This window comes from Fukomys damarensis, unplaced genomic scaffold, assembly GCF_012274545.1.
Source record: "Fukomys damarensis isolate Sample0158 unplaced genomic scaffold, DMR_v1.0_HiC HiC_scaffold_33, whole genome shotgun sequence".
Lineage (NCBI taxonomy): Eukaryota > Metazoa > Chordata > Mammalia > Rodentia > Bathyergidae > Fukomys > Fukomys damarensis.
In genome coordinates, this window is record NW_022900945.1 from 52,767,069 (window position 1) to 52,789,486 (window position 22,418).

At 49.3% G+C, this 22,418-nt stretch overlaps 1 long non-coding RNA gene across 2 annotated transcripts in view; it reads right to left on the reverse strand.

Annotated features, from left to right (window-relative positions):
- Window positions 1-9,643: 9,643 nt before the first annotated feature.
- The window catches only part of LOC104856906, a 14,909-nt gene continuing 2,134 nt past the window's right edge, over window positions 9,644-22,418 (reverse strand). The window contains exons 2-4 of one of the 2 annotated variants that reach the window (XR_778742.1): window positions 21,549-22,171; window positions 9,906-10,014; window positions 9,644-9,755 (exon numbers count right to left, since the gene is read on the reverse strand). This is a non-coding gene — a long non-coding RNA (uncharacterized LOC104856906). Of the gene's footprint in view, window positions 10,015-21,548; window positions 22,172-22,418 lie in introns of both variants that reach the window. The other variant, XR_778741.1, reaches the window with a different exon arrangement.

Sequence of the window (22,418 nt, forward strand, 5' to 3'; positions counted from 1 at the left end):
ACGGAGGGCCGGTCCCGGTGTCCAGAACCGTGGGGTCCCCAAGAGCAGTCCCATCCACCCCCATCTGAGCGTTGAGCCCTGGGCCTTCAACCTGCACTATACCCCCAGCCCTTTTCGTTTAATTTTGGTTTTAATCCTATTTTGAGACAATGCCTTGCTAAATCGCCAGGTTGCCCAGGCTGGAGTAGAATTTGAGAACCTCCTGCCTCAGCCTCCCAGAGTGCTGGGATTACAAAGCGTGCACCACCACGTTCAGCTTCCTTGCTTTCGAAAGGATAATTTCCTTTCGTCCTCCTGATCTCTCGGCCTCAAAACTGCATTAAGGAGCCATAGTAGGATTGCTGAAAATGAGAAGATTTAGAGGAAAAATTAGAACGGGATCTCTAAAATGTAAATTGTCCTACTTCCCTTTTCTCTGTCAAATTAATACAGGTGTAAATGACATTTTGATAGGCCCTCAGGGGAGGCTCTATCTTCTGCCCTCACCTGACACCAGAATAAGATTTAACGTGGTAATAATTTTGCCTAGTCCAGACCTGCTCCTCAAAACCTCCTCCTGGTAAGGGCGGGCTGTTTCCAAGGGTGATACCTTGGAGTTTTGTTCTGCTCCGGACTCACCTATGTCCCTGCTTCATGTGGGTGATACTGTACCAAGTTAGCCCCGGTTTAATTCAGATCATTTAAAAAAATTTTAGTGGTAAATCATTTATAGAGTTTCTCATTCATATTTAAGAAATTTTGCTCTATTGCTACATATATTTTAAGGTTGTTTTTTTTTTGCCATGTTTTTATTGCAGGTAAAAATCTCTCTCTCTCTCTCTCTCTCTGTCTCTTGGATAGCACTGCTGACAAACATTTGGGAAGTGCTTAGTTCAGGATATTGTTGGGCATTACTTGTTAACTTTTAGCAGCACTTTGCCAGGTGTGCCGGTGCATTCCTGTAATCCCAGCATTCAGGAGGCTGAGGCAGGAGGATCACCATGACTTTGAGGCTGGCCTGGGCTACGTAGTGAGTTGAAGACCAACCTGAACTACATAGTGAGAGTTCATCTGTGGCAGTGTTGTACACTGGAAAAGTTCTAGGATGTAATAGAGACTCATTTGCTGATAGCTATTAGTGTTATTTATCTCAGTAGCTTCCAAAGTGCTGCACACAGTAAACATTGCAAAAGCATGGATCAGGTGAAGGTTTGGGGGCCTGTCCTTCACGCAGGGGCGGCCTGAGACCCTTTAGCAAGTGGCTCCGGTGCCCGTGAGGCTTCTCCAGGTGCGGGCCCTTCTGGCCTTGAGATGTGGTCACCTAACATTTTCACTGGGAAAAGTGCACCTCATTAGCCAGCAGGACCTAACCTCTCATTGCTATGGAACTGGAGGGGTTTAAATATGGAAACGCTAAGCTCACTTGACACAGATCGGGGAGACGATTTCTACCAGTTATTGACGCTATTCTTGTCAAGAGGCTTCCATTACCTCACCCCTCAGAGAAGAGTGCGCTCGGAGCCCAGAGTCACGTGATTTGGTGGAAGAATTAAGTCTGGATTTGCTCTGTGGCTCTGCCCTTAGCCATATTAGTTTTTAGTAGGTTTGGAAAAGGCTGAAGCTGATTTTAATGCCCTCAGACAGCCAAACGCTGGAAACTTGTTGAAGAGTTTTCCTGAGCTGTTTCCTCTGATTAAAGACTTGGACGAATTAATTTAAAAGGCTCTGAGAGATGGACCATGCCAGACCCCTTACTGGCTCTGAGATCATCCTGTCTTCCCCATGCACCTGACACCAGGGCTCAGCACAAGGCAAGCTCAGGGGCGCAGGGCGCAGCCCTGCTGATGCCTCAGACCCGGGGCTCAGCCTCAAGCCTGCCCTGACGAGGGACTCCACGGACCCTTCCTTTTGCTCAGGTACTCTCAGCTTGGTGGAAGCTCCGACTGTGACAGGGACTGAAAGATTTGGTGAACACCGAGCCACGACTTCAGCAGAGCCTCACAGATGCCCACGCATTTCGTGCCGCTGAAGTTGGTCCCAGTATTGAGTTGCACCCTCGCCAGTCAGTTTCTACAGCAAGTAACTAAGCCCACAGTGAAGTGCCTCATGAAGAGTCAATTTAGAGACAGGTAGAGTTGCAGAAGTGTTCAGTTTGAGAGCCGCGTGTGCTGGTGCACACCTGTGATGCTCTCAGGAGGCTGAGGCAGGAGGATCGCCCAAAGTTAGAGGCCAGCCTGGGCTACGGAGTGAGACCCTGTCCCCGCCCCCACCAAAAGATTCCATTTGAGCCTGGTGCAGGGGCGCATGATTGTAATCTCAGCACGCTGGGAGACTGAGGCGAGAAATCATAGAATTCAAGCCCAGGCAATTAGTAAATTAATTTAGCAATAGGGAAACTCTACCTCAAAAAATAAAATTAAGTTTCAAAAGAGCTGCAGATGTTCAGATGGAGTGAAGGCCTGGATTCAAATCCCCAGTACCGCCATAAATAAATAAATAAATAAATAAATAATATTCTTGGCCAAATTCTGAGCAGTGTTTGGGTTTACCTGGTTCAGAGGGCGCACTGTTTTTCATCGGAATGCCAACATTGAAGCTGAAAGCCATCGTCCATGTATACCTACTCCTGTAAGCCCAGCACTGGGGAAGCTGAGGCAGGAGGATCGCTGTGAGTTCAGACCAGCCTGGGCTACATGGTGAGTTCCAGGTCAGTCTCAATTACATAGTGAGACCCTGTCTCAAAAAACCAAAATAACAATAATAATAATAACAACAACAACAACAACATATACCTATAGTCAGAAAGTGAATGTGGAGCTGGGGTGTAGCTCAGTGGTGCCGCACCTACCTGGCATGCACAACATCCTAAGCTCAATTCCTGATACCAAAAAATGAGAAGAAATGGAATGTGCCCTGATTGGCTATAATTTATTTATTCAGCACCTGTTCATTGAGCAGTAGGCCTTGGAGATGCTTCTGTTCTTACCATGCATAACAGCCACTTGATGGGAGGGGAATGGGAAAAAGAGAAGCAAAATACATTACCCACAAGCCAGGCGTGATGGCGCACGCCTGTAATCCCACCATTCGGGAGGCTGAGGCAGGAGGATCTCTGTGAGTTCGAGACCAGCCTGGGCTACATAGTGAGTTCCAGGTCAGTCTCGACTACATAGTGAGACCCTGTCTTTAAAAAAAAAAATTATGCACAGGGACACATTCCCTATGATGAGTGTTATCATTATGTATATCTAAAATGTACCCAAAAAATAAAAAGTAAAACATAAATAAATAAATTGTAAAAAGATCAAGGATCTTTTGAATTTTGAAAAAAGAACACTCATTCAATTGGAAAGTAACCAGGCCCATATATGTAATTTAAAATTTTCTAGGAGCTATATTAAAAGGTTAAAAGGGGACCGGGGATTTAGCTCAGTGGCACTGTGTCTGCCTTGCAAGCGTAAGGTCCTGCATTCGCTCCTGGGTACCAAAAAAAAAAGTTAAAAGAAAACTGGTAAAACTCATTTTAATGATATACTGTATTTAATCAAATATATCTAAAGTGTAATTTTCATACATAATTAATGTGGAAGCTTTTATTTATTTATTTAGGTTTTTTGAGACAGGGTGTCACTATGTAGTTGAGACTGACCTGGAACTCACTATGTAGCCCAGGCTGGTTTTAAACTCACAGCGATCCTCCTGCCTCAGCCTCCTGAGTGCTGGGATCACAGGCGTGCACTACCATGCCCTGCTAGAAGCTATTTTTTAAATGCCTTACATTCTTCTTTTCTGAATTTCCCCTCAGTACTGGGGATTGAACTGAAGGCCGCCCACACACACCAGACAAGTTGCCTCCCACCGAGCTACACCCCAGCCTGTTTTCGGTGCTTGGGATCCTCCTGCCTCATCCTCCTGCGAGGCTGGGCCTACAGACGGGTGGGGCGCCATGCCAATTTACACTGCTTTGAAGTACGTTTTTCTAGTTCTCCTAGGGCTCACCTCATCTTGCACGGGCCGCACCTCAGGTGCCCTCAGGGTCCGTGTGACCGGTGGGTGTCGGGCCGCCAGCGGAGCCCTTTCAGTTCAGCGCAATAAAGGCCTTGAAGAGAAGGCTGCGTGGGCAGAGAGGGCGGGAGCCGGCCGCTCCCTTCGGTTCTTCCCTGCTCTGCTGCGGCGTCCTTCCGCGCTGTCCGCCGTCTCTCTCGGCCTCCGCCGCAGCTCCTCTCCTTACCTTTGAGGGTGCACCGGGGCCGTCACTGCCCACTTCTGATCCTAAGAGACCCGCTGCTCAAGCGTCCTGCCGCAGCAGCCTTCCCTTTCATGCTGTTCCTTCTGCCTCTTATTCTCTCCCTGACCCTCTTTCAGTCGGCCTCTTACCACTGCCCTTCCTCTTTTGTTTTTTGAGCCATGACCTCGCTATGCAGTCCAGGCTGGCCCTGAACTCACTGCCATCCTCCTGCCTCAGCCTTCTGAGTGATGGGGTCACAGGTGTGCACCACCACGCCCAGCTCTGCCCTTCCCCCGATAGGACACTTACCAGTCTTATACTGGACACGATGTTTTAGGGGCTGGCTTTGGGGATCGAACCCAGGGGATGCTGAGCTATTTCCCCAGCCCTTTTTTTTTTTAATACCGGGGATCGAACTTGGGTCCTTGTGCTTGTGAGCAGGCAGCACCGCTGAGCTAAATCCCCGGCCCAAACCCCAGCCATTTTAAACTTTATTTTGCGATGACTTCTTACTACACTGCCCAGGCCAGGCTGGAGTTTGTAATCCTTCTGCCTCCACATCCTGACTAGCTAGGGCCATAACATGTGCCTCCACTTTCCACTTTCTTTACTCTTTGTTTGCCTATCTGCTTTATTTATTTATTTTTTGGGGGGGGCGGTTTGAGACAGGGTCTCACTATGTAGTTGAGACTGACCTGGAACTCACTATGTAGTCCAGGCTGGTCTCGAACTCTCAGTGATCCTCCTGCCTCAGCCTCCCGAGTGCTGGGATTACAGGTGTGTGCCACCACACCCAGCTTGCCTATCTGCTTTAGTCTATTAAAATTCTGAATGTAAATAGATTTTAATATTTGAGCTGTGGTTACTTCTGTGTTTCATGTTCTTCACTTGAAAATCAGAAGAGAGAGGTGTGGCCGTGCATGCCTGTAATGTCAGCCCTCAGGAGGCTGAGGCAGGAGGGTCACTACAAGTTCATTCGAAGCCAGCCTGGCATACATCGCGAGTCCTCAGTGAACTTTTCCTCTAGATTAATGAGTTTCTATGGAAAATCCAGATTATCTCCTCCTTCTGGGAGGGAAATAATTCCCTTCACGATTCAGAGGGGAGAAAATGGAGCAGTTACTACAGCTCATTTGGTGGCTTGGACCCAGGGAGGAGGCTGGTTCTTGCGGGCAGCCACTCTCTCGGGTCCACGTGGACACTGCTGCCCCCTGGCAGGAGGGCAGGGACACAGGCACATTCATTATTCAGTGGCTGGGCGGTCAATAAGTAAACAAAGTCAGGGATGTAGCTCAGCGGCCCTGCACCTGCCTGGGCAAGCGTAAGGTCCTGAGCTGGATCCCCAGTACCAGAAAAAACAAAAACAAAAACAAGCGATTGAAATACCTAATTAAATAAAACTTTGCTGTGCTGGAAGCCAGCAGTGTCCTTGGCTTTACAGGATTTCTTTTGAGGGTCAGTTCTCTTGCTTGGGAGACAGGTGAGTAGACCCTTGGGCTGCTCCCTCTAAGTCCTGAGGAAGTAGCTTTAGTGACCCCCCGGATGGCTGTGACACTGGCGAGGTCAGCTGCCCACGCCCCTCTGCCTTACCTCAAGCAGGGCAGCTCCAGAACAGCAGGGGGCAGCACACTTCTGAGAAGGACTTGTCAAACACAGTGGACGCCAGGCAGGCCACTCCAGGCCACCTCAGCCCGGACAAGTTGCTTCTGGACGAGGGACCCTTCATCCGAGGCTGCCCCAAAGGGGACCCATTCAGTAAACCTGGGCTCCCAGCTTCAGAATTAGCCAGCACTTTTTCTCCCAGTACTGGGATCAAACCCATGTCCTCTACACCAAGCTACACATACCCAGGCCTTAATTTTTTTTTTTTTTTTTTTGAGATGAGGTCTCACTATGTAATTCAGGCTGGCCTTGAACTCACTATGTAGCCCAGGGTGGGCTCCAACCACAGAGATCCTCCTGCCTCAGCCTCCCAAGTGCTGAGATTACAGGAATATACCACCATGTCCAACTTCAAAAGACACTTTTCGGTATTGTAAAGTATAGGATTTTTAACATCTTTAAAAATATCTAACACAGCATAATTTAACACTTTATTTAAAAAGATACCCTAGGCCTGTGTTAGGTTGAAGTAAAATTCCTGAGTGAGAATAGTTCATCAGTGTGATTTCAAATATTTCCGAATTACTGTTTCATTCAAACATGTTGGCCAGGTGTGGTGGCACAATCCTGTAATCCCAGCACTCAGGAGGATGAGGCAGGAGGATCACCAAAAGTGAGGCCAGCCTGGGCTACATAATAAGGTCAAGGCCAGCCTGAACTACGAAGTGAGACCCTGTTTGAAAAAAGCTAAAAAGTGGAAAAAATAAAAACAAAGTCTTTGTAAATAAGGAAAGGGGGTGGTGAGGGGAGGGCAGGGGTATGGGGAAAAATTAGAACCAAGGTGCATCATGTAAAGGCACAAGCTCTCAATGATGAATGTAAGTGTACTGTATACCTAAAACGTACCAATAAACTTAATAAAGAAAAAAAGGCTAAAAAACAAGAAAATAATTTTAATTCTGAGATAGGTTCTTGCTAGTTTGCCCAGGTAACTTGCAATCCTCCAGTCTCTGCATGCTCTGCAGTTGGATTACAGGTATGCACCGCCATCCCCGCTAGGAGTTCAGGTCCTGCTGGTCAACAGAGCCATTTAACCATCGACTGTGACTTTCCTTCCACCCCAGTCTGACCTCAGAGACTCTTCACTCAAATTCTGCCGGGCCTTCCCATAATCCCAGCTGCTCTGAAGACCGAGGAAAAAGGATTGCAAGTTCAAGGTCAGCCTGAGAAATTTAGCTGGACCCTGTCTTGAACATTTTTTAAATAGCCAGGCATGGTGGCGCATACCTGTAATCCCAGTACCTGGGAGGCTGAGGCGGGAGGATCACCATGAGTTTGAGGCTTGCCCAGTGTACGTAATGAAGGCGTTCAAGGCCAGCCTGAACTACAGAGCGAGACCCTATCTCTCTCTGTCTCTTTTCTCTCTTCTGGTGCTGGGGATCAAACTCGGTCCTTGTGCTTTTGAGGCAGGCGGCAGCACCACTGAGCTAAATCCCTGGCCCTCTTAATTCTTATTTGCTTGGCAAAGCCCCCTTTCTTGCAAGAGAGCAATATTAATTGATAAAGACAAGCCAGTTACCTCCAGAGAATGGTTTTCTTCCCCCTGGACCATGAGCTGGGGAGGCTGGGGACGGGTCTTCTCATGTTAATCTCTCATGGTGTCTCTCACCAAGAGCTGTGCTCAGTGAATGTTGTCAAATAAAAAAATGAGCCGGGCGTCGTGGCGCACGCCTGTCATCCCAGCACTGGGGAGGCTGAGGCAGGAGGATCGCTGTGAGTTCGAGACCAGCCTGGGCTACATCGTGAGTTCCAGGTCAGTCTCAACTACATAGTGAGACCCTGTCTCAACAAAACAACAACAACAACAAAAATAAAGTAGGAAAGATATGATTTAGCTTGCGCTTTAAGAGGAATCAGTCCACGGTCAGCTGGCTTTCGGGCAGAAACATCACGGCAGAAGGGTGTGGCTGAGCAGAGCTACCTGGTTCCTGCGGTCCAGGGAGCAGAGCAGGGGCCAGAGCCAGAGGGAAGGCACGACCCAACGTCGGCCTCCGCGACTCATGCAGACACCCCAGGAACCTGCTCTACTCATGAGCTACCAGGGGTTTCCTAATCCATGAAGACGACGCGTCAGGGTGAATGGTCACAGTCGCCTATCCAGTAACGAAAGGTTTGGGTGAGATCAGTACAGAGCGCGCGTCTAGGGTGCTCCGAGACGCGGGCATCTGCCAGCTCGCTCCTCAGCCAGAGTTCCACGCTTCCTCAGAGACACAGCCCTCCGTGAGTGAGGGCGGCAGTGGCCTCTCGGAGCCTCGGTGGTAGGCGGGTGTGCGTGTGTGTGTGCGTGTGTGTGTGCGTGTGCGTGCGTGTGCGTGCGTGAGGCACCGCGGTGAAGAGCGGCGTTTGGCTGGATCTCCGCGGGAAGCCTGTTAAGGGGAGCTGACTCCGCCCCGAGGGCTCCTCCTTCTGTCTTTGCCTCGTCCTTATTCCACACAGGTGTGGCATCCAGACGGGCACCTTGCTGCCACGAGGCAACGCTGGGAATGAAGGTCATGAGCGAGGGACAGCAGAGCAGAGCTGGAAGGAGCCCCCGCAGCCTCAGCTTGCCGTTTCGTTTTTGGAGACGGGATCTCACTATGTAGTCTAGGCTGGCCTTGAAATCCAGGAGATCCCCCTGCCTCAGCCTTCCCGACGTTGGGATTACAGTCATGCCCCACCATGCCCAGCTTCAGTGTGCCTATTTGGTGTTTCTTCCAGACTAGGAAAAAAAAACTTTTGGTTTCCTTTAATCGCTCTTACCTAGATTTTGTTTTATGTAGCCAAACATTATAACTAATGCAAGGAGGTACTTACAGAGCTCCTTTCTGTGTCGGATACTTATGCACACTGCCTCCTTTTACCTTCCTGCTAATGCTGCACAAATTGTTCAGACTGCCCTTTGCTAGCGCTGTGTGTGGGCAAACTGCTCCACCTCCCTGCTCCTTGCCTTGCTTATCTGTAGGATGAGGACGGTCATAGCCCAGCACCCCTCAGAGTGGCACGCAGCGCCTGCTTGGCGAGGGCCTGCGCTGTATTAGCAGGAACAGGGATGTCACACAGGCCGGGCAAGAGGACACGGTGAGGTGGCTGGGCCAAGGTTCACACCGAGGCACCCGGGGGTCCGTGTGTAGGGCTGAGCCCGGCAGCGGATGAGTTTCTTTCACCGCCCAGGTGTGGACGCAGGACTCACCGGCCACACTCATAGCGGGTGGAAGCCGGGTTACAGGCGGCCCAGGCTGGGCTCAGGCCCTGTGGGAGAGAGGGGGACAGGAAGGGAGGGGACAGCAAGCGCCCCCCCCTCTCCCCGCTCCTCTCACTGCAGCCCCAGACCTCAGTGGCCAGCGTCTGAGTCCCAAGTCCATTCCCAGAGCTGGCAGCGTCAGCCCTGCATAAATGAAGTCAGAGAACTCTAGGCAGTTGAAAGGATTTTATACATGACACGGAGTTCTCAAGACTGGAAATGATGGTGCACGCCTGTAATCCCAGCACTAGGGAGGCTGAGACAGGAGGATCACCGGGGATCACCGTGAGTCTGAGGGTGACCTGGGCTACACAGTGAGATCCTGGAGAAAGAAAGAAAAGAAAGAAAGACAGAAAGAAAGAAAGAAAGAAAGAAAGAAAGAAAGAAAGAAAGAAAGAAAGAAAGAAAGAAAGAAAGAAAGAAAGAAAGAAAGAAAGAAAGAAAAGAAGGAGGGAGGGAGGGAGGGAGGGAGGGAGGGAGGAAAGAAAGAAGGAAGGAAAGAAACACCCCCCCCACCTCAGCACATCATGAATCCCTTCGGCCACTTCCGGCCGACTGACGTGGTAGAAGTGTGACTGGGTTACACCGTTTCCGAGGGACCTGGAGCGCGCTGCTGATGTCTTTGGACTTCTGCCTCCTGACGCTGAAAGGGGGTGATACGGCCAACTACCTCATAAAGTAATTGTGAAGATTAGATCAGGTAACGTTCGTAAAGTAATTAGAATGGCAATTAAAATAGTAATGACAAGTGCTTAAGTGTTTCTGGTACACAGAACGACTAGAGGTTTCAGAATAGCATATAAGTGGAGCACTCACCCCGTGGTTCAGCTCAGTCAGAACTCGGAAAGGAGGGCAGGGGTATGGAGAAGCTCTGGGCAGAGGCCCTTGGCCAGCACGTGTGAGGCCCGGGGTTCAATCTCCGGGTCTGAAGAAAAATTAGCGGAGGATTAGAAGCAGATGTAGCTCAGTGGAGGAAGGTGTTCTCAGCACATCTGATACCCGGGGTTCAAACCTCAGGAGAAAGGAGGGGAGGGGAGAGAGAGAGAAGAAAAAGGAGAGGAAGGAGAAAAAGGAGGAGGAGGAAAGGGAGGAAGGGGGAGGAGAAAGAGAGAAAGGGAGGAAAAACAAGGAAGGAGCCGGGCGTGGTGCGCACTCCTGTAATCCCAGCACTCGGGAGGCTGAGGCAGGAGGATCGCTGTGAGTTCGAGAGCAGCCTGGGCTACACAGTGAGTTCCAGGTCAGTCTCAACTACATAGTGAGACCCTGTCTCAAAAACAAACAAACTTTTTTTTTTTGCAGCGGGGATCTAACTACTGCACTTTGGAGGCAGATGACAGCACCACTGAGCTAAACGGCCCCACTAAAATGTTGATTTTGAGATAGGGTCTCACTAAATTGCTCAGACTGGCTTCAAACTTGCAATCCTCCTGCCTCAGCCTTCCGAATCGCTGGGACTGTAGGTGTACACTCCTCACCAGGCTTATTCACGTCTTCTTAAACTCCTCTGGGCTGAGACAGTTGAGTCTCTGCTTTTTATAATCCTCACTTCCCACTAGTTCACTGACGAATAGGAGCGGAGCCCTGTGGAAGCCAGCAGTGTGCAGGGTTCGGAACCAGCCCCCGGGTGACTGAATCCTTGTTCCCCTCTGCTCCGACCCCGTCCTCTCCTTGAAGCCCCCAGGAACCTTCCGCTGCCCGTGCTCACTGAGGGTCCTCCCACGACGCAAGGGAGAACCTGCTAACCCTTTGCAATGTGGAGCTGCTCTCCAGTCCCCTCCCTTCTACCGGCCACCTCTGAGCAGTTTATACCCACTTTTTTTTTACTTTTGTTTCTTTGTTGGGGGGGGCACACGATTGAAGTCAGGACCTTGAGCATGCCAGGCACATGTGGCGCCACTGAGCTACATCTCTGGCCCTCTTCTTCTTCTTCTTCTTCTTCTTCTTCTTCTTCTTCTTCTTCTTCTTTTTTTTTTTTTTTTTTAAATAAGCACTATGTAGCCCAGGCTGGCGTAGAATTCACGGCGATCCTCCTGCCTCAGCCTCCCATGTGCGATTACAGGCATCTGCAACCACACACAGCCCCCTGCACGTTCTTTCTCTGCCCTCTGACTTTAGCCTAGAATGGCGAGCCTTCCTTAAGTCAAATGCTGTTTTCTATCTAGCCTTCGTCAAAGGTTGACATGATCCCCACACATTCCCATAAACTTTGCTTGTATTTTAGTATCTATTTATTCCAATTTTTCTCATGTTCAGGTAGCCGGCAGTCCCCTTTCTTTCAGTAGCTAGTCACTAGCATAATTCAAAGCAAGTGGTTTCTTCTAAAATCCTGAAGGAGGGCCCGGGATTTAGCTCGGTGGTGCCTCCGCCTGCCTCGCCAGCGCAAGGTCCCGAGTTCGATCCCCGGTACCAAAATAAACAAATAATAAGAGCAAGGGGATCGAGAGCTCTGCTAAGCGCAGGCGGGTTGGGAAGGAGAGGTGGGCTACCGGGAGGTCGGTAGCCCTGGTCTGTCTGCGTCCCAGGTAAAGGGAGAGCAAGTGCAGAAATCCTGGAGAACATTGGAAACGTAGACCTGGCCCTGGTGAGAGGAGGGTCTGGAAGTCGAGTATTGAGAGACGTCTGCTCTGGGAAGTAAAGTAGCAAGAGTGAGAGTCAGTGGGCCGCTGTGGGGGGCCGAGGAAAGGAAAGACCTTTTAGGCAGCGAGGGGACAGGGACCAAGGGGCTGCAGCTGCAGACCTCAGGGCCGGCCCGGCGGAGGGGACACGAGCGCCCCCACAGGCGGAAGGCGGAAAAGGCTCCCGTTCCGAGCCCCAGCGGGGACGAGAGCACTGGGACCCGGGGTAGGAACTGCTCAGAGGTGGCTATGGCGGACAGAAAGAACGGACCGGACGGCAGCCCTTCAGTGCAAAAGGCTTGGAAGATGCACCCCCGCACCCGGGCAGGCAAAAGCTACTTTCTGCAGAAGTTCTTCTGTGCACGTGGAATTTATTTTCTAGCTTTTCGTTTCTCTGCAAAGGGAAAGTTATAGGGTAAACTGCAAAGGCAGGGATTGCTGTCTGTTTTGACTTCTGCTATTTTCCTTGCACCTACCACAGTGCCTGGCACCAGGCAGGTGTCCTCTAAATATTACTGAATCTAGGGCTCAGTGGTTCCACCTCCTGACTTGCAAGTGCGAGGACCCGAGTTCGATCCCCGGTATCAAAAAAAGAAATATTGCTGAATGTTGGAGAAGAGCAGGAATTAAATCTGGACAGATAGGAAGAGAGGCTGGTGTTAGAATAAAAGAGGGTTGGGTGTGGTGGCGCACGCCTGTAGTTCCAGCAGGAGGATCACTGGAAGTTCAAGGCCAGCCTCGAATACACAGTGAGACCCTGTCTCAAAAATAAATAAACAAATAAATAAATAAGAGAGGACCATCACTTTCTCTCAAATCACAGGGGAAAAGTGAGATAGACTGGAAAGGAACTCATTCCCTACAACCCCAGCCCCCATTTTCCTGGGCTGACTCATATGGGGCCTGTGCGAGGCAAGGACTTTGTTTTTTTTTGTTTTTTTTTTGAGACAGGGTCTCACTATGTAGTTGAGACTGACCTGGAACTCACTATGTAGCTCAGGCTGGTCTTGAACTCACAGCGATCCTCCTGCCTCAGCCTCCCAAGTGCTGGGATTACAGACGTGCACCACCATGCACCGCTACACAAGGACTTTTAAGGAACCAAGGACAGAAATTCCTTCTGCCTTTGTATGGAGCAGCTAAGAGCTGGGCTGAGCACCAGCTGGGCATTTTCTCAGCCCTTTGGGTTCCAGCTGAGCCCTGTGCATGAGAAGAGAGAAGTGACAGCGTGGTGACAGGATTTATCTTAATGAGCTACTAATCACCTGCCAAGTGGGTGGGAAATTGCTTTTTTCCTGCCCACTTTTGTAGACATTTTTGCGTGTGTGTGTGTGTGTGTGTGTGTGTGTGTGTGTGACTCAACTCCTATTACTCAGCACACATTTTTGAGCTGACAGTACGAGGTCAGGCCCGGCAAGAGTGTGCCCCTCCCTCACCCTACCCTGCCCATGTCCGGTGGGCTTTGCTCATTATCCCCGCTGTGGGAGGCTTTCCTGGATGTACACACATCAGAACTACCCAGAAGCACACTGGGTGTTTGTGCGGCCTACTGTGTGTCACACCTCAAAAAGGCTATTTTCTAAAAGGAAAAAAACCTTCGAATTTTCACCTGTTGGGCAAGAACTTTGCCGCTGAGCTATACCCACAGCCCTAAAGCCCAAGAATTATATAGATTTAGGAGAAGACAAAGGGCAGCCAGGGAGACAACATCCACAGAATGGCATTGCAGGATTTCTGGCCACACCCCAGGATAAAGTAACCGCGCCCTCTTCTGGGGTGAGGCCTGAGGTTGGGGTAAGGATGTTGTACTGTGGCCTCTTTGTAATTGTTGTTGTCCTTACTGTGGGGATTGAACTCAGGGCTTTACACCTGCTGGGGAAATGGAGCTCCACACCTAGCCCTTGTGATTTTCTTTTCCCTCTCTCCCTGCCTGCCTCCTTCTCTCCCTCTTCCCTTTTCCCTTCTTCCTTTCTGGTTTTGAGTGGTCTGGGCTGGCCTCAGACCTTGGGCTCCTCCTGTCTCTACGCCAGATTGCAGCACACTCCAGTCCAGTAACCCCGTACTGACCTCTTTGTCACTCACTCCTTGGGCCTCATGAGTCTTTCCTTGTCTCTCCCTTTCATGGGCCACAGGAAGATACTTTCCCCTTGGAAAACCAGGAGTCCAGACACTCTGCTGGCCCCTGACCAGCTACAGGGCTCGAGAGACACGGTACAACCCTCCCAGAAGAAACCAAAAAGGGCCGGGGATGCAGCTCAGTGCAAGGTCCTGAGTTTAATCTCTGGTATCAAAAAGAAAAGAAAGAAGCTAGAATCTGGCTCCTTGCACCTGCTGTTCAGCAAGGAACTAGACATTTGCTGAGGAAGTTTCCTGAAAAAGCTTTAGAAATTATTTCAGCTGAGTGTGGTGCCCATGCCTATAATCCCAGCACTTGGGAGGCTGAGGCAGGAGGATCACCAGGAGTTTGAAACCAACCTGGGTTACACAGTGATTTCAGGAGGTGGAAAGGATTTAAATTACACCCAATTTGGCCTTCACTCTTGCAATTTTAGGGCTTTCTGTGTAGACAGTATGCATAAAACAGTAGTACTGTTTCTGAACCTGAAGAGAAAGTGTTGGTTCTTGATATGGACTTGAAATTCAGAAAAGTGAGACTTAAATCCCTGGTGCAGAGTAACTAACAATATTTACTCTGTAAGTTGGAACTGTTCTGCCTACTGCAGCTCGCTCACGAGTGGGTAAGAGAGGGAAAAGTCAACTAACAGGCCCCAAATTTACCAAACATCTTCAACGTGGCATAATTGAGGCTTTGATTCAAAAGCCACTGCCTCATAGGGACTTCCCTGACCACGTCTATGTCTGGTCACCATCATGCTACTCTTCTTAAAATGTCTTCCCAGCCAGGCATGGTGACGCACACCTGTAATCCCTCCACTTGGGAGGCTGAGGCAGGAAGTACACCAGGAGTCAAGACCAGCCTGGGCTACACAGTGAAACCTTACCTTCAGAAGATTCCTTACAAGAGGAGGAAGGGGCAGCATAGTCAGAGAGGGGTCTGTGACCACAAAGCCAGCAGTCAGAGGGTGAGGACATATTCGGGGTGCTGCTAAAACCTTTAGACAAATTTTTTGTTTTGTTTTTTGGTAACGGGGATCGAACTCAGGTCTTAGTGCTTGCAAGGCAGGCAGCAGAACCACTGAGCTAAATCTCCAGGCCTTGTTTTGTTTTTTGAGGCAGGGTCTCCCTTTGTAGTTCAGGCTGACCCTGAACTCACTGTGTAGCCCAGGCTGGCCTCCAACTCATGGCGATCCTCCTGCCTCAGCCTTCCGAGTGCTGGGGTTACAGGCGTGAACCACCATGCCAGGCTAGACAAATTTACTTCACCAGAATTTTATGTGAGCAAAGGACAATTTATCAACTAGGCAGCACTCTGAATGTGAAGAGATGCTGATTCTGAGGCCTCCGCGGCAAGCTGTTACAGGCTGGTGGCAGAAGCAATGCGTTTGCCTGATGGGCCACGGGGTGCGGTGTGACGCATTAGCTGTCAGGAATTGGCTGACATTTAGCTACTTGTCGTATTTCTAAACTAAGTTTTAGTTTGTTTACATACTAATGTTGGAGCTTGTTACCTAGGAATTGGGCGAGTATGGAGACAGCTGCCCGTGAGTGGCCTCCAGCTTCTGGATTTAACAATGCTAGGGAACAAAGGTCCTCGGCAAAGGACCTCATTTAGAAGCTTCTGGAAGCTACAAAAGGCACAGGAACAGATTCTCTCCGAGGGCCTACAGAAGGGATACAGCCCTGCTAAACTGTGATCTCAGGATTTCTGATCTCCAGAACCCTAAGAAAATAAAATTGTGCTGTTTTAAGCCACTAAATGTGCCACAGTAGCCATAGGAAACGAACACAATGGCACCGGGCACATAGTAGGTGCTCAATGAACATCTGTTGATTGACCAACTTCCTTATACCTGAGACCTCGGCCGACTATAAAATTGCTTCAAGCTGGGTGTGGCGGCACGTGCTTGGGAGGCTGAGGCAGGAGAATCACAAGTCTGAGCCCAGCCTGGGCAGTTTAGGAACCGAAGATATTCTGTCTCAAAAAATTAAAAAGGAGAGCCTAGGGTGGTAGCTCAGTAGAAGGGCCCTGAATTCCATTTCCAGTACACAAATAAATATAAATTAAAAAAGTGATGGGATGTAGCTCATTTGAAGGACCTGAGTTCAAGCTCCAGTACTACCCCAAAGCAAAAACAAAATAAACTCAGTCGTTTTTAGTGTTGTATAATAGCAATGTATGTTCATAGTCTTTTCCCCCCAGAACTGAATCTCATATTATTGTCACGACTACTACTTGAAACTAATGTCCTTGTTTTCTTACTTTTGTCTAACGTATAAATAGCATGTCAATGATGACATATAAAAACTATTTACAATCCTATATACAATCCTTACATAATAAAACAACTGTGTTTTTTTTTTTTTTTTTTTTGGTACCAGGGATTGAACTCGGGTCCCTGCGCTTGCAAGGCAGATGGCAGAACCACTGAGCTAAATCTCCCATCCTAAAACAACTGTTTTTATGCGTATATCTTCTTCCAGGTCTCATCTACATAGATACTAAAAAATTTAAGAACAAGAAGTCATTTTGTGAGTGTAATGCTCGTGCTTCCTTTCTCAGCCAAGAAAAAAATCCTTACTGCTCAAAATAAACGAATAAAAAAATTTTTTTGTTGTTGTTTTTTGAGACAGGGTCTCACTATGTAGTTGAGACTGACCTGGAGCTCACTATGTAGCCCAGGCTGGTCTGGAACTCACAGCGATCCTCCTGCCTCAGCCTGCTGAGTGCTGGGATTACATGCCCGGCACGAATAAAATCTTAAATAACTATATCTTGTGTACAGTTTTCATTTTTTTCTGCTTTGCATTATTTCATCATCCAGTATGTTGGTTTTGCTGTGGGAAGCAGAAGTTAGGACAAAGCTGGGCGAGGAAGTAGCCTACTGGGGAGAAGGGCTATGGAAGTCGTGGGGTGATAAGTGTGGCCGGGCACAGATAGGCACAGTTGCCAGAGGAATCCCACCTTGATCAGACCTGACCAGGCTGGGGTCGACCACACCACGCTCAGTCTTGCCTGCGCTCAGCCTGGGGAGAGCATGGTCTTCACCTGAGCGCGAATTCTGAAGCGCTGCATTAGAGGGAGTGAGGCGCTGCACCGGAGAGCTGAACAGAGGAGCTGCCACAGTCCACCCCTTGTGCCCTGCGGGTTTGTGTCTCCATGTTTTTTTGGTCGGGTTTCATGGGCCCCTCTCCCTGTGCGAAAACTTAGGAGAGGGGGTTAGTAGAATAATATCCAGCCTAATTGCTGCAGCTGTTTCAGGACGGTAGCCGGTGCTCGTTTCCTTCTTCTACGCTGAACCCCCCTGGCTCCCAGCTATGGCCTCTCACAGTGGCTTAACTGATGTTGGGATCCAAACCCTACTTTGATAAACATGGTAATTTCTCTTCCTGCCAGGAATTACCTGAAGGATCAGAGGCACACTTCTCAAATGCAGCATCATTAAAATCTGATCCTGAGCTTGGCATGGTAGCCCACAGGCCTATCATTCCAGATACACTGGAGGCTGAGGCAGGAGGATTGCCTGGGCAATTCAGCGAGACCCTGTCTCAAAAGAAAATTTGAAAAGTGCTGGTGGGCTGGGGATGTAGCTCAGTGGTAGAGGCCTCACCTAGCATGTGTGAGGCTCTGGGTTCAACCCGAATGCTGCATAAAATGGGGGTGGGATCTAATTCCATAGCCAAGCTCTTATCACCACAGGCTTCCTCCTTCTCACTGAAACTTTGAGATGCGGAGTTGCAGTCTCCTCTTCCCTTAGCAGGCGTGGCATGTTTGCCGGAAGATGTTGTAGTTTTCCCTAATTAGAATCTCACAGGAAGGAGATTCTGAGGGAGGAGGTGCTCGGCAGGGTCTCTGTCCAGGAGGGAAGCTGGCAGCCCTCTGAGGTCTGGAGACCCAGAGTAGACAGCCAGAAGTTTTGAGTCCCGTTTTATCTCTAGTCCTTGAGTCGGAGCTGCAGATTTTTCCACCCAGCCCCGACCCTGACTGCAGATGCTGCCTCCAGCAGCTCCACGGCCAGGACTTTAGTCTGAATATTTTTTGTTTTTTTCTTTTTCTGTCCACTGCTGTAGATAAAGGCCTCTTTGTAAACCTTCAGAGAGGCCCTCTGGCTTTCACGGTTCATTTTCAATGTTGGTTAACTGCTCTCAGCTCCTCATTATCTCCTGGCAGGGCTCAATGCAACTTAATAACAGGCAGCCAATTCCACGGTGCCTGTGTTCTTGCTCTCCCTCTGCTTAACACGCTCGCAACCTGAATTGTTGCCTCACAAGGGCATTTCCTACTTTATCATCAGTGAAAGATTCAGCAACTGCAGCCACCATCTCTTCCCAAAGACTATCTGTACCCCACGCCATCCAAGGTATTTTTTGTTTTGTCTCATTTTAGTTTTAGAGCCAGGCTCTCGCTACGTTGCCCAGGCTGACCCTGAACTCCTGGCCTCAAGAGATCTTCCTGCCTCAGCCTTGCAAAGCTGGAACTAGACTACAGGTATGGCCAACCAGGCAGTGAGGATTGCATTTCTCCTTTCCCATCGCTTGCAGGCCACTCCTGGAACCAACAGTTCAAGTGGTCTGGAAGTAGAGGCTGAGACAAAGTTAGACGGGCAGGAAGGCCCGTGAAGGACAGGGAAACGGGAATGGGCAGAGAAAGCCCATGCAGGGTGATGTCAGTGTAGACCCGCGAAAGGAGAAGACACAGAAGCAAAACTGGGCAAGCAGACCTCCAGCCATGATGCAGACTCTTTCCTAGTCGCACCTCCTGGGCGCTCCGGAGCCGAGTCCTTAGAGGAGGCGCAGCTGGTGGAGATGCCAGGCCCAGGCCCCGCTGCGCTGTCCTTAGCCAGCGGATCCCGAGGCTGGCAGCTCACCGCGCCCTGGCAGCCGAGGGCCAGGCTCTGTTTTCCAGGGAGCTGGGCTGCTGTATCAGGCGTTTGGATTTGTGCCCAGCACCTGTTCTGTGGCATCGCGCCCCCGTGTTGGGAGACGTGAATTCTGGAAAGACTCAGACGAGGAACCTAAGCAAAGCGGAAGTTAGTGGGGGCTCTGCTAAAACTGCAGCAGTGGACCAGGAGGGGAGCGGGGAAGCCTGGGGCTTGGGGAATGGGTGTGCAAGGTTTAGGCTGCCAAGCTTCTGTCTCCTTCCCCGCCAGAGCAAAGGAGCGAGACGGGAGGCGGCATCAGCTGTTGTTTGGGTGTGTGGAGGGGAGCTGGCTCCTCCTCAGAATGGCATTTTAAAACTCATAAAAAAGTACTGCAGAAGGAATTTATTCCTTCTCATTTCATTGGAATGGGAAGTATGTGACTTTTTGGATTTTTTTTTCCTTTTAAAAGGTATTTTTACTTTGAACACATTGGAATTCAGTTGCTCAGAGCATTAGAGGTGGGCAGCTCGGGCAAGGAAAGGGCTAGCGCGCCCTGCGGTGATTCTGGGAGCTTTGAGCTGAGAACCTCCTCTGATCACGCAGGAAAGAGTTGCTTGGAATGTCTATGTCCCAGTTACCCTGTTATGTCCCAGATATGGTTACATTTACTGACCTTCCCAGGTGATAATAAAAGGAGGCACTGGGAGACAGAACAGGACTGATTTCTTTTCCCTTGAGAAGCCCACAGGAAATAATAAGAAATCTGGAAGTACCTTTTTACTCTTGATCCTCCTGCCTCAGCCTCCCAAATGCTGGGATTACAGATGTGCACCACCACGCCTGGCATGGTGATTCTTAGTTCTGTTTCTGGCCCTGACTTTTCTAAATTTCATTTCAGTTGTTTGCTAGGCACCCTTTTTCCCTCCTGTGGATGGACCACATACTTCTTCAAGACGGCAAGTTCCAGGGCCAGGGATGTAGCTCAGTGGTACCAAGCCTGCCTGACAAGTCAAGGTCCTGAGTTCAAACCCCAGTACCAGAAAAATAAAAGATGTCAAGTTCAAAATTAATTTGTCATATATTCTTCCCCTTCTGGGTCCCAAAATCCCTCCTACTCACTCTCTCTCTCTCTCTCTCTCTTTCTTTCTGTGAGGCTGCCTCAGCCTACAGTTATCATTTTTAAATAGGAGATTGCTGAGACACCTACTTGGTGGTGCACGCCTCTAATCCCAGCACTTGGGAGGCTGAGGCAGAAGGATTGCTGAGACTTTGTGGCCAGCCTGGGCTACACAGTGAGAAGGTCATCCTGAATTACAGAGTGAGGCCATTTCTCAAAAAAACCTAAAAGAAAGATTTCACTAGAGTTGTTAGCAGTAGTGGTGAGTCTCGGAGAACTCAGGAAGGAGCTTTCTCAGCCTTATTTATTTGAGTCAGGGTCTTGCTTAGTTGCACTGACAAAGCTCCAATTTGTGATTCTCTTGTCTCAGTCCTGCAAGTGCTGGGCTTATAGGCCTGGGATACTAAACCAAGTCGAAATCTTTTTGTTTTTTGTTTTGTTTGTTTGTTTGGAGACACTGTCTTGCTAAATAGTCCAGGCTGGCCTTCAGCTCCCAGAAGACCTAGTGCCTCAGCCTCCTGAGAGCTAGGATTACAGGCATGTACCACCACGCCCAGTTCAAATTCATTTCTTTGGTGAACCTGCTACAATTTATGTGGAATTTTCTTATTTCCTTTCACTAAATAAAATCATCTTCTTTTCTTTGTACGGGTCATAGCTCAGACTGACCTTGAACTCACTATGTAGCCCAGGCTGGCCTTGAATTCAAGGTGATCCTCCTGCCCCAGCCTCCCAAATATTGGAATTACAGATGTGCACCACCACACCTGGCTTCACTGGCTAAAATATATATATATATATATTAATGTTATCTATTTCTTTCTTCTGGATATTATATTTGTTCTAATATTCTGCTTTACCATGTTTACAAACTAGTCAATTTTGTCAAAACTAAAATATTTTTGGGGGGCGGGTTTTGAGACAGGGTCTCACTATGTAACTGAGACTGACCTGGAACTCACTATGTAGCCCAGGCTGGTCTCAAACTCACAGTGATCCTCCTGCCTCAGCCTCCCCAGTGCTGGGATTACAGGCGTGCACTACCGCACCCGGCTTTTTTTGGTGTTTTTGAGACAGGGCCCACTATGCAGTCCAGGCTAGCCTTGAACTTGTGTTCAATCCTCCTGCCTCAACCTCCTGAGTGCTGGGATTACAGACAAATGCCACCACAACTGGCAAAAACTAAAACATTTCTTGAACTGGGGAAAAAGATCTTGGAGTAGTCACCTTTGTCACCAAGCCTAAGGTGACGATATCCCTTAGGCTGCTTCCTTCAGGAACAGATGATAACGCAGTGACTCAGGTTCCAGGTTTTGTTTTGAAAGTTTGGTCCTCACACTGGCTGGATCGACCCAACTTTTTTTCTTGCTTTTTTTGAGACAGGGTCTCACTATGTAGTTGAGACTGACCTGGAACTCACTATGTAGCCCAGGCAGGCTACACACACAACGATCCTCCTGCCTCAGCCTCCCAAGTGCTTGGATTACATGCGTGCACCACCACGCCCGGTTTACCCAACTTTGTATTTATTATAAATACACTACATATCCTAATTCTTAAGGAGTTTACCTAGGAGAATTTATGTCTTCACTTTTCCAATTTCTGGGTCAATTCAACAATCCTACATTAAAAATATCTCCTTAAAAAAAAAACCCAAACAAACAAAAAAACACCCACCCCAGCGATCTCAGGAGGTAACTCGATCCCAGAAGGCCACTCCTCCCCTCCGTACTCCACCCTCTCGCACCTTTTCTTGCTGCTCTTCCCCTGGGCACGGTGGGTTCCTGGGCTTGGTCCCCGAAGGAAGCCGGCTCTGGAATGCAGCCTTCGCAGGTGGACTTTCCCCTCCAGGGCCCACACCTAGCTTGTGAAGGCCGGGGGAGGGAGGAAAAGCTCTCCAGCGAACGCACTGGCTGCATTGTTCTGATGCCTTTTTAATCCTGCGTATGCTCACTGCTCACAATAAGCATTTGTTGAACAAATAAGCGAGGGAACTATCCAGAGCCCAGCAACGTAAACCAAGTTTCTTTTTTATGTATCTGAACGGCTGACACCAGGAAGATAGCCTTAATGTTTCAGCGCAGCCTGTAGTTTGCAGAGCAGCCCAGACTACCCTTCTGGGAACGGGGACCGACATGCTATTCGTGGAAAGGGTGACTCTCAAGAAAGGTGGATCTGCAACCTGGGGGTGCTTCCTTTCCGTTTAGAATGGTCATTCCAGTGCTTGTAAATTCACATCCTTTGTTTTCATTAATTCATTCATTCAGCTAATATGCATCAGCATCTAATCAGTGTTGGCATTCAGCAGGAAGCAGGCAGGAGACCCTCGCCGAGGCAGAGCTCATCTTGAGTCGGGAGACGCAATGATTTCTAAAAATCACATGAATTAGAAGATGACGATTATTAGGAAAAAAAGTGTCAGGATGGAAAATAATTGTGGAGAACAGGAGATGGGGAAAGAATCCCAGACAAGCGTTCGGGCTGGGGAAAACAGACGCGAGAGGAGGCGACGGAGGCGCGGGGGCAGGTGAAGGGCAGCGCAGGAGATGCTCGAGCAGGCGTCTCCCGCGGACCCAGGTCGGGGGGCAGCCTCAGGCCACCAGACCCTGCGCCCCCA